Below are 12,481 nucleotides of genomic sequence, written 5' to 3' on the forward strand. Positions count from 1 at the left end.
GGGCCTGGCTTCCCACAGATATTTAAGTCAATAGCAGTTACGAACCTTTAAAGGTCTGGCTTTAGGTGCAGAACTTCTATAACTGTCTTTGAAAGCCCCACCTTAAAAAGACAAACATTTTTTTTAAGAGAGAACAGCCTCTCTAGCCCTGTGTTAAAATCATTTTGATGGCAATTACATTATTGACCAATTATCTACTTAATTCATACATCCATATTATATGCATAATCAGATTACATATAAACTGATTTACTCAAGGAGACAAGCGAGAAAGATTAAACACTGTGCCTGTGCTGCTGGCATCAGCCTTGCAACAGCAAAACTCACTCCAGCAGCCTAAGGGAGGGATAAGGTGGTCCTTGTGCTCTCATCAGCAGCCCCAAACCACCCCATTGGCAGGAAGGCATTGCCTTAGCCGTGCCCTGGCATGCCAGGCAATGCATATCAGCTGCCTCCAAGGCAAAACAAAATAAAACAAAACAAAATAAAATAAAACAAAAAAACATGAGAGCACTGCTTCCTTCCTGCCCTGCCTGCCCCACCCCCGGCAATGTGATGTTTACCAGGAATGCTGTTGTCATCGATTCAATACAGGGAAAAAGAGTTTGTACTTAAAAAAATAATAAAAACTGCTTGTATTTGACTCTGCCTACAGAGACAGTTGAAATAAAGCAGTTATGATTTCTGTGACAGGCACTACTGCCAATGCCTATCATAAAAGCCGGTAAGGAGACAGATGCATTGATTTATCATGCATTGGCTGCTCCCATCCATCTACTTTCTAATAAAAATCTGTGGAATTATTGCTTACACTGAGCTTCATGTGCCCCTATTTGTATTGCTAACCTCTCCTGGAAGATTTCAAAGCGTTATTTATGGGAAGCTTTTATCTACCCCTAGGAAAAGCATTTGCAACAGGAGCATGCCTATCCCCCAAGTCTCCAACCCATCAAGAGTACAGATTTATACCACCCAAATTCTCCAGTGAAGAAACATGCTCTTTATCCAAACTCTCGATTACAGCATGGCTCCAACTCACACCTGCTGGCACTGGGGATACTGGTGACCAGAGACTTCTGTAAAAGCCCCAGTCCTCAGGCAACATCTCTTTGAGCAGGACCACATGTATCACCTAAGCTCAAACCCTCCTCCTAAACCACTTACTGTTTGTTTCACAGCTGTGGGTTTTTTCTTCCTGATGTATTGCCGTTTTATCTAATCTTATTACATAAAGATTTTTTCTTATTTTAGATTTTTAAAGTTATTTTTAGCTTTTACTACCTACACACAGCATGTGCTGAGAGGAACGACACATTATTTTGAGCCAAACTACCTTAACTAAACTCTTCAGGACAAAGTGCTTTCCTATCTTTCCTCTACAATTCTTGCAGATTATGATGAATTTTGCCAGGTTTAAGAACCAAAGAACATACTGAATGCTAACAGCTACAAGGTTGTGAGATGAAAAAGGTTGATGCTTTGGGGAAATACACCAATATTTGCCATACAAGCCTGCTTGAGGATGGAAGTGGATGCAGCAAGAAGGAAATTTCTGTTTCCAGCAGCAGTTTGGAGCTGCGTTCATCCTGTTACGCCCCTCTGAACCCCAAATGCACACAGAGAGTGCATCACCTCAGATACATCCATCTTCAACTTGCACATTGTCATGGGTCTGACTCTGATCCTGGGGAAGGATCAGCATCCAGTGCTGAAGCTTCTTTTGGGACAAATATCCCAAACCAGAGTGCTCTCTGGAAATTTCTCTACACCGGGATTCTTTTCCAAGTTTGGGACACCACGTGCTGTGCATGTTTTTGCAAAAAGCAAGCAGTGGTACAGTACGTGATCTCGTGTGCACAGCACTGAAGGGGACATGAGAAGGACAATGTACTCAGTACATGGCATTACCTAAGGGACAGATTCATATAGCACCCAGCACTCTTGTTCTAAACAGCAAGGGTCATCTTCCAAAAATTAACTGCTGCTCCATTTCCTGCCTCAAACCAAACTGCAGCCCCCTGGGAGCTGCTCCATCACAGTCAAAAAGCAGAGATCACTGTTAGCTGGACAATGAAGCACAACTCTCTGACAAAAAGTAATTAGCACTGGCTAATTAATCAGACATCTTGCATGGGTAAATTTTCTAAATGACCAGCAAGTACAGCCCATGGGAAAGCAAAGCCCAGTGTGCATGTGCTGCTCCCCAAAAGGGGAGAGGCACTGAGGCAGCAGTTTCAGCATACCTTCACCAGTATTTCAGTTTGTCTTTAAATAGTATCAGTGTTCTAAATAACCTCTTTGTAGGAGCCACGTGAGGTATACCATAGCAGTTCTACCTCAGTATAAATTCAGTGATTCAAAACCCATGGCTCCAGTTTCCATGGATATAAACAACCTGACAACTCTCCTCAATTAATTAAAAATACAAACCATAATCAACAAAAAGCACTGAGGAGGATCACAGGAACAAACCTCTGAAAAGATAGGTCAATGGAGGGCAGTATTCTCATTGCAGAGACACTGGATAGCATAGAAGAGCAACTGAGTTGTTGGACAGAGCAGAGCTCCCAAAACCAGAGCCAGCTAAAAAGCAAATATGGCCCCCAGCAGAATTGTGCACACCAAAAATAAACAGATAACTCCCAAGCAGAGAAGGGATGCAGATCACTGGTGGATGCTGGCCTCCTTCGACCCAGAGTACAGAGCTCCGTGCATCCCTACAACAGCTCTGGAAGCTCAGCTTGGTTTCCTCCCTCCTCCAACACCTACCTTCTGGACCCCAGGGCAGCACAACAAGGTTTGCTCCCTGGGAAACAGCATCCCTTATGGCAGCCCAGAGATGGTGGAAGGCAGATGGCAGCACTGTACTCAGCCTGGCTGGTGCTCAGGATGGATCTTCCTGGCTCTGCAGAGGCTTGACACTCAGCAGCCTAGGTACAGAGGAAAAGGGAAAAGAGCGACAGGCACTCTCAAACCTGGGAAAAACTTATTCAAAACATCACAGATCATTATTTTCTGTGTATTTTGACTGTTGTTCCTTTGTGTCCATTTGTCATGGTTTAACCCGAGCCAGCAATATAACCACAATAGCCACTCACCACACTCCTCCCAACCCTGAATAGGAGAGAGAATCAAAAGGGAAGGAAGAAACTCGTGGATTGGTATAAACACAGTTTAAGAAAATAACAAAATAACACTAATATACTACTATTACTAATATATATAAAATGGAAATAGAACATAAAATAAAAGATACTCAATGCAATGTCTCATTAACTCCATCTGCACTGATCAGCCATTTCCCCAGGCAGGGATTCTGTGGCTCACAGCACATGCTGAGGGAATAATTCATGTGCCTCGTGCGCAGCTGGGCTGCACTATAACCACCAGCACCTTTGCTTGGGCCTGGGCCACCAGACAACCTGCCTCCTCCCACCATGCCGTGGGAGAAAGCTAGCCAATTAGGATCATTTTTAAGACCAGTACTTTGGTTTTTATCCACTGAAGCAATTCAGCCTCAGGTTCTGTTGTGCCCCCTATGAATTGTGCACTTCATCTATTTATCACTTCTTTACAACTCCTAAAACTTTTTAGACCTTCCCGTGACAAGCCAGACTTGAAATGGCACATCTATGATCACCAGAAGAACTGAACCTCCCCCCCACACTTCAAAATAACAACCACCAACACAAACCAACCAAAAAAAAAAAAAAAAGGAAGGGGGAACAAAAGAAAAAACAACACCAAACCACAAAACCAAAAGCAAGATACAAGACAAAGAGCTAAAGGCTAGTGTTGGGTCACCATGCAGATATTACCAGAACTGTCCTTCTATGAAGTTACAGCTGAGCCTAATTGGCATAGGAAGGCCATATGTTCTGATTCTTCCAGGTTAAGGCAGGTAACAGAAAAAAGATGTATTAACTATCTTCCTGCTTATCAAAATACAGTACATGACATACGTGGTTATCACTCTCTTTCTGTCCAATGCACTGAATTGATCCAATTAACAAGAAACTGTTATGGATCATTGTGGATGAAAGCATCTCCGCAACACTGCAGTGAAGAAAAGCAATAAAGATTCCTTGTGTCAGCCCATGAGCACAATGGAGTATAAAAACTCGAGGAAAGGAAAGAGAGTCTCGAGACCCATTTTCTCCCCAATGAATCCTACAAAGCAACCTATTCTGCAGCTGACCACACAGCACTCTGTCACGCTGGTTTCAGGCCCTCCAAGAAAAAGCAGTGCCACCCCCCTTTCCCTTCTGCACACCACATGGGCACATGCCAGTTTTAGAGCCTGATCCTCTATTGCTTTACTTATTTGCAAATACTGGAGTTGAGATGGGATTTCAAGAACCATAAGAACTGCCAGTCTAAAGCCTGCACTTCAACAAGGCTCTCACTGGCAAAATGCAAAAAAAATGTGGCTTGAGCAGGGTTGATGGGAATGAACGTTATAAACAGAGCTTACAGACCCTTCCAGGACTGGAAGATCCCTCTTGCTCCTTTCTCTGCAAGATTTAAATATGCTATAATTCATAGCATAGTTCACTGTTGTTCACAAGACTTTTTTTTCCACTCACTCTCTCACCTTCAAAAATCATTTTGGTTCCAGAATTGTTTTAATCCTGATCCAGACTCCAAAGTTTAAATGCCTGACAACTCAACAACACTTAGTGAGTTCAAATGAGGCAAAGATACTTTAAAAACAAACGCACACACCCCACCACCAAAAAGACATCTGATGACAACCACTCAGCACTATGAACTGTACACTTGACTCCAATTTGGATTTTAAATCATTCCTAGAGAGGCCTACTTTTACTACACACAGTAAAGATTTTTGAGAGAATGAGCTGGTTGCCATGGAATTAATAGATCTATGCAGATTGATACTCCCAGAGGATAAAGGGAAAAATATTAGAAACGAATGCTTCTGGCAAATGAAAAACTAATGGACCATATTTTCCCGAAGGGATGGGAGGTGCTTTCATTTTATTTCACTCTGATGACAACAGGAGACCTGTTCAGGGAGTGCCATTTCCAGCTAAACGGATACACCCTGAAAATGTCATAGACAATATGGCGGGGAGTGTACAGCATCAAATACCAAATCTCAAGAGCACTGAATGATTGCAACACTGCAGTAAAACAGAGCTCTATTAATGACTTACCTGAAAACCAAAAGATCTCTGCAACATTTCAACACGGAGTTTCTGTACAGCTATGACAGGAACAACAGGGATTCAAACTGGAACCAAACCCACTGTCAACTAAGAACATTGCTTTTGAAAGCTAATCTGTATTGGCATATTTTACTTTCAAATTCCTTTTAGGAATTTCAACAACTCCAACAGACCAGTTGGAAGATCTCACTGTTGGTGACATCTTTAAAACCACTCAAGATAACTCAAATTATTTATAAACATTTTCAAGGTCAGAAACTCATGCAAACACCTACATTTTCAAAACTGCTTAAAGTACTAGAAAATTCATTATTAAATTATTTAGAAGTCAAAGAAGCCAAAACTGATTTGCATTAATTAGTATTTATTCACATAATAGAAAAAATAATTTGTAACAAATCATGTGTTTACAATTTACACTGCAGGAAGGTCTCTTCAAGTCAAAGAAACAATGTGCCCCCAGAACTGGGGTGTATTTACAGCTGGACAGTAGTTACGGTGTTCTTTAGAACTCCTTTGCTTTGCTGCTTGGTTTTGGTCTAAATTATAAAAGGAAGAGAAATGAGTTCAAATTAACACAGTTTCAAAAAAAAAAAAAAAAAGCCTATCTATCTGTGCCATAATATTAGAGAGTTACTAGACAGTCTCATGGAACTGCAAACCATACACGCAGCAGCAGGGACATTAGAGCATTCACATACTCCAGTGCCAAATCAATAAAAATATTACTATCATTTCAAATATGCTCAGAAGAGCACAATATCCTAATTTAATGTAACTAAAAGTGGCCTCTAACAAACGTGTTCCTCTGTGTTCCTCTGTACATTGTCTAGAGTTGTCAAAGCCACACCTGGTTGTGGCACTGACATTGGTTCTGCTTGTTTTTAAGGCCATCTCTAACATGAAACATTGCATTCTGTACAGGAATAAGAGGCCTCAGTAGTTCAGGTGTGTGCAAGTTTTATGCTATTTTTATAAAAATCCTGTGTGTATTTTAATTCACTTAAGCTCATGTTTAGACAAATGGTCCACAATCTATGATTTACAGTCCCAAAGGCCACACAAAGCTGCTGATGGCAGGGAGAAGTCCAAGAATTAAAACTGTTGGCAACTAAGAGAAGAATGTCTGCTGCAACTCACCATCAAGTGACAGCTGAGGACAATTGCTTCAGATGTAGTTACATGGAAAAAACAGCCACTCTAATAGCCCCAGCTGCACAAGGCGCCAAATTTTAAAGCTGCTTGAAAGCCCGCATACAGAGTGGAGACTGCTGTTAACACTTGCATGAGAAAATAATGGCCTACTAACAAAATATATTCAAATGTTTGGGGGTATATAGGCAGAAAATTGATAGCTAATTCCCCAAAACAAATCATTGGACTTGTCATCAAACCCAGCTATGTGTCTTCCTTAGCGGGACACCTCAGAGCCAAGACCAAAAGGAGAAATTTAAAGCTGAGAGTTCAAACACAATTTGGCATAGCACATTTCACCTTTTGCCTACAGAGAAGGGGAAACCACGGGCTCTTCAGCTGGGGCCAAGCACTCTGGCACAGCTCACAAGCTCTTCTGGGTGGCCAATTCCTGGTCTGCTGTGTGACACAGAAAAGGCCCTCTGCTCGGCATAATAGTCCTCCCAACACAAGCGTGAACTCAATGAACAGAAGAGCAGTTTATGTCTTCTGTACCTCTTCACCTCTCCACAGCAACCCCAGGGATAAGAATGAGGATGCCAAGTGCAGACACAAACACTCTCATGTACTTTGCAAATAAACATTCTCACGCACAGGCAGTAAGCAGGGTAAAACAGAGATGAAAAGTTCTGAAATGCGTGGACACACCTGTACCACATGGAAGGACACATCAAATGAGCGTCGTATGAAGGTGATCCTGAATGGCCTGCCTCCAGATTTTCCAGCTTACTCAGTCCAGAAATGTCAGACAGCAACAGGCTGTGAGAGAGCAAATGTGCAGATGACATGCACTGTCACACCAGAACTCTGCACCAAAACCAGCTGGTGCCAAATGGCATTTCCACTGGCAAGAGGAATGAAGATGGAAGAGCAGGTGAACATCTGGACTAGCCCACCCAAACAAAAGCAGAGTATGGCACAGTGCCTAAATGACAGTAGAGCCATAGCAGCACTGTGCCAAGGCTAAAGAAGTCATCAGCACACTGAGTTAGTGGTACAAGAGGAGCAAAAAGCACAATGCTCTGAAATAAGTCTGGCCAGGTGGAATGGGGCTGGGATGGATTATTTTGGCACTGCTGAGGCAGCCGCAACAGATGGACAAGGCTCAAGGGCAAACACGTGGGCCTGAAGTCATCTCAGTTGACAACAATAAAAAATGTCTTGTCAGTGACATCCTAAACCGATCGTCTTGGGATTAGAACAACAGAAAAGTCTTTCGAAGAACGGATGCCAACGGAAGCTTTGGATCACTTCTCTGAGAAAGCTCTGGAGCTTTGCCAGGTCTTGTATAAAGCCTGAAGGAGAAGCAGCACAGGAACTTTCAGGCACAAGAACACCTCCGAAATAATTCAAATACCTGGAACTGAGTTAGAAGAATGATACCATCCTCAAAAGTGGCACAAAGACAAAAAAGAAACCTTTGGCATAGGCAATGCATTCAAAAAAAGGCAAGGAATTAGCTTAGGCAGCAAGACAAAAAATTAAGGAGCAGACTGAAACCTGACACAGCAGCTGAAGACCTGAAACAGCAGCAGATGAATGCATCCTCCTGCAGCCCACTCCAACGGGGGAAGAACAGACACAAAAGCCACCTTTGATAGATACTTCATGGAGACGATTGCCAACCTGCATAGCAGGACACAGCACATCACACTGGCAGCATATGGAATTGCATGTAGAAAAGGAAATTATGATCAGTGCTTTAATAGACGAGGAGACCCCTTTCTTTGGAATTTCTGAAATAATTCTAGTTCCAGGTAAGTGGACCAAATACAAAACACTGGACATTTAAGCAAGTTCTTAGCCCAAACATGTGTCCAGTTAAGACAGGTTTTGTGCTTCATCCCCAACACAGCTCCAGGGAAACAAGTAACGAGGGATGGAGAAGGATTGGGGCATGCAACCCTCAGCATCTCACCAGAGACAAGCTTTGCAGTGAAACAAATGCAAGCTTAAAAAGCCCTTCAGAAGAAGAGCTACATTATTTTCTGTGAAAACAATATTACTACTGGAGTTTCCCCCTTTTCCCCATCTTCTTGATGTTTCTAACATGAGTTTGTCATGCAGCATGGGTGCAGTATGTAAGCAAGAGAAGCCATTTCCATGACAAGGTAATGATTTCTGTGAACTTAAGTGGGGTTAGCAACCAACCAAAATGAAGCCATGCTAAATTGTGATGAGATAATTCACTCAATGAAATTTGTTGGAAACACTAAACAGGATACTAAGATGGACTCAGTATGCCACAAAATGAAGAGGCAAATAAAGCAGATAACTAGAGTTACTTTGTCTTTAAAGATACAGGGAGGCTTTTTTGCCAGCTAAAATACTGTTCAAGTCTGGTGACTGTGTTCTAATTTATTCCTGCAGCGACCTCTGTGCCTTACCTACGAATTACCTGAAGAGTGCACAGTAAAGCCAAGTTGCTCAATAAGCAAATGTCTGTTTCTACTGATATGATGAAAATCAGCCATAATAAAAGTCAGAGAGCATTTGCTGGATGCAAAAAGGCCTCTGTAATTATCACTTAATTGTCCTTCACAGGCCAATACTAGGAGTCTCATACTTTCTCCTTAAGGTTGATCCCTCCCTTCGGCACTTTTTCTTAACTAGCAACTTAATTAGTTGTCCTTCCTGGGCTTAACCGTAAATTTGTTTTGATCAATTAGCTTCAGAGCTGACTTGGCACTGACTGAAATCTAGAAGCACTTAGCTTCTTCAGTGTACAGGTGACTGCATCCTAGGGGAGCCCCTCTTTGTCATCAATCAAATTTCAAGTTCAGATTGTGTTTGAAAAACACTTGATCATAATTAACTTTCATTTCTTGTAATTGGCCCCTATGTACACAAAAGTGATGATGACATAAAGAAACCATAAAATTCAGTCATTTCATGCCTCTTGTTCAGCAGATTAGACATCATGTTCATTAGTTGAATCCTGCAGTTTTAGGCAAGATGACTTTATGCGCTGAAACACACATGATCACAGGACTACTAGAATGTCAAACCAAGAGTGGTGGCTCCCAGCACAGACAGCTGCGTTTTCACTGCACCAACACTGGTAAGGTTTCCCTTACCAATTGGGTAGGTCACATTCTGCTCTACTGAAAGTTACTGAATTTGATCAAAAACCCTTTGCACAACCTAGACAAGCTTGTCTGCAACACCTTGGGATGCTACTTTACAAGTACTATAGCTCTTCATTATGTTTACACCTCTCCTATTATTTTCCTCTCCCTCTTTACCACACATTGATTGCAGAAGACACCCACATGGCATTACCATACATCTGCCATCCCCATCAATTCTCATTTTGAGTTATTGATACTGAAAACACAAGAAAAAGCAACTTCAAACACCATGATTACAACAAGATATAAGCAGCTAAATAAAATATTGTGTATTAAAAGCTATTTTGTCCATTTAATAAACTTTTTAAATAGCTGTTAAGAGCCATGCAATTCTTCAGTTTTCAACTTGAAAAGTCCTTACCTGTCAAGCTGCAAAAAGAAATAAAAATCTTGCTCGGAACATTAAGATGTTTTTCTGTGAACACTTTTAGATTTGCATCTCAACTGAATAGTCAGACTGAGAAAGTAAATTTTGCTTCTTTCAGCTCCTTGTTTCATCTGTTGCCCCTCTTGTGCTCCAAGCAAAAAAAGACTGCAGAAGCACAAAGCAAATGTCATTTTACAACCTTTTGTGTGTGCCTTTACTTGGGCACAGCAGTTTCAAGGAAGCAAACCAGAACAGGAGCTTTCTGGGTGGGATTAAGGACACAGAGCAGCACTGCAGGCACTCCTTTTAACAGATTCAGTCCCTAATAATCAGTAGCCAACTGTTTTGACTGACCATCAACTATTGTTTTCATCTTCAAACTGGATCATAAGAACCATTTTGTTTGTCAAATCCTAAATGGTTTTCCATGCAACCAGAGAAACGTTCGGCTTCGAGATCTCTGAGTACGTTTGCAAATATCCATGAAGCGACAGCAGAGTCTGAAGAGGAAAAGTGCCAGCTTGCAAAGACTAAGATATTAAGTTGTTGCAGAGGAAGATTAATCAAAATAACTTTTAAATTGTATTCTATTAGCTGTATTATTTGGTTTGAATAACCTATTTTAACATGAGTAGCCAAACTGAGCATGAGTGGCCAGGCTCACTGGAATTCCAGGCCACATATCATGAACCTTTCATGACCTGGTTGCTTGGTGACAGGGGCCTTGAAGACCACTACCAGGAGATATAGAGGAAACACTGTCAGTAGAGGCTGCAAAGATAAGAACTGTAAAGAAGCCACTTGAAGGACAGAGAAAGAAAATCCAATAAAAAAAAAAGAAGCCCCCAGACCCAGAATTACCACTGGACCAAAAGGTGCATGGATAGCGTGTGAAGGACACATGAAGAGTGGGCGCACAGATTGTGAGAGTTTAAAAGCCTGAGGTTGTTTTTGACCCTCCCCTTGAGAGGCATCCAGTGTGAACATTTTCTTTACTGTACTTTTATTTTGTCTTTTGATTCGATTACTTTTTAAAGCACAGACTATGCTACGGGAAACCTAGGGTCAAGAACATTTATTTAACACAGTTACAACAGCTGCCAATACCATGAAAGAGGCACTTCAGTTAGATGTATTATCTGTAATCAATCACCACTTAAAAGTAAATCTTGTATTATGGAAGACATCACGCAACAGAGTACATATATCAGTAGAAATATAACAAATATGCCTTCATGCTGAAATACCTTTTCAGCTGTTACGAAATGAGGAAATAGCTCTTTAGGTTTATTGCATTCCCCACATGTTAATTTAAGATCATCTGCAGATAACAAATTCAGCTGGGTGCCTGAAAAATAGAAGGAACTGTATATGTGCCCTAATAGTTTGTTTAATCGGTGCTGTTTATTTTTCAGTAATTACTCAGCTCATATTCTCCTATTTTATGTTTACAACATTGTAGAAATATGTATGTGCATACATAACAGACAGTTTTGCAACCATTTACTGCAAAAAGCTTGTTTATTAACAGGAGAGGCTTTCTAAACAAAAAAAAGCTACAGAAAGTCAGATTTTTGTAAAAAGAACCTCATAACCAGTAATATTTTTTTAAAGTCATTTTCTCAAAAGGAGCCTTCCAAAACCTGACTCTCTATTGTGGTGGGACATTGTCAGTTAAGCTCCTTCAAACACACCTCTGGTTGTTACAACAATACCTAACATAGAAGACATCTACCTGATTAGATGAAACTGATGAAATAGTTGACTCTGCTTTTGTTTCCAGTCCTCTCAATTACCCTTGACAGACAGCAATGAATTATTACACTAAACACATTATATCCTCCAGGAACATTACATGCACCACACAGGCAACAGAAAAGGCACGTCTCACAATGACAATCCAGGCTTCACCCCACAGCAGATAACACTGGCTAACCTACTTTGGCCTGGCCTAGTACAAACCTGGCTCAGATCTCTACTACCAGTAGAAGTGATGTTCTGTATTCCAGTGGAAGTAAAAAGTTCTGCCATCTGAGCACAGTCTAAATGTTTTTAACATGTACCTATTTGAAACCATGACAGTAGTCAGTTGAAGTTAGATCACTCAACAGAACAGAAAATATGCTGATAAGAAGAAACACATAGGCAGGAAGAAGAATGCTAACTTGTTAAGATTTCAGAGAAGGCTTTTTTCTTCCTTCACAATAACCCATTTGGTAAAGGAAAAAATTAATATCACCAAAAGCTACCCACAACTACTGGTAGCCTGATATAACAAAAAATGGGAGCAATGCCAAAGCAAGAGCAGGCAGAGGTGGAACATCAGCTGCTTCTTCTAACAACCAATTCTTATCTGCCATACTGCACAAATCAGCACCCATAGGAATCCTGGAACAAAGAGTACACTCTCCTGCACCTCCTCACAGTATATTTAGGCTAATCACAAGGAAATGAGCTTTTCACAGAGTTAAAAATAAATTAAAATAAAAAGCAATCCAGACAAATGGTGAACAATGTAGCTCGACTCCTGCTGTGCACTAGTGTTTTAAAAAACAACTTTGAGTGAGTGTCTGCAACTAGTACAACATATATGTTGAGAG

At 41.1% G+C, this 12,481-nt stretch overlaps 1 protein-coding gene across 1 annotated transcript in view; it reads right to left on the reverse strand.

Moving 5' to 3' along the window:
- CENPC (centromere protein C) overlaps positions 1-12,481 on the reverse strand; it is a gene marked incomplete at its 5' end in the record, with an annotated part of 67,078 nt that overhangs the window by 37,661 nt on the left and 16,936 nt on the right. Inside the window, one exon of the mRNA XM_080343834.1 lies at positions 2,770-2,930. The remainder of the gene's footprint in view (positions 1-2,769; positions 2,931-12,481) is intronic.

This window comes from Nesoenas mayeri, assembly GCF_963082525.1.
Source record: "Nesoenas mayeri genome assembly, chromosome: 4".
NCBI lineage: Eukaryota > Metazoa > Chordata > Aves > Columbiformes > Columbidae > Nesoenas > Nesoenas mayeri.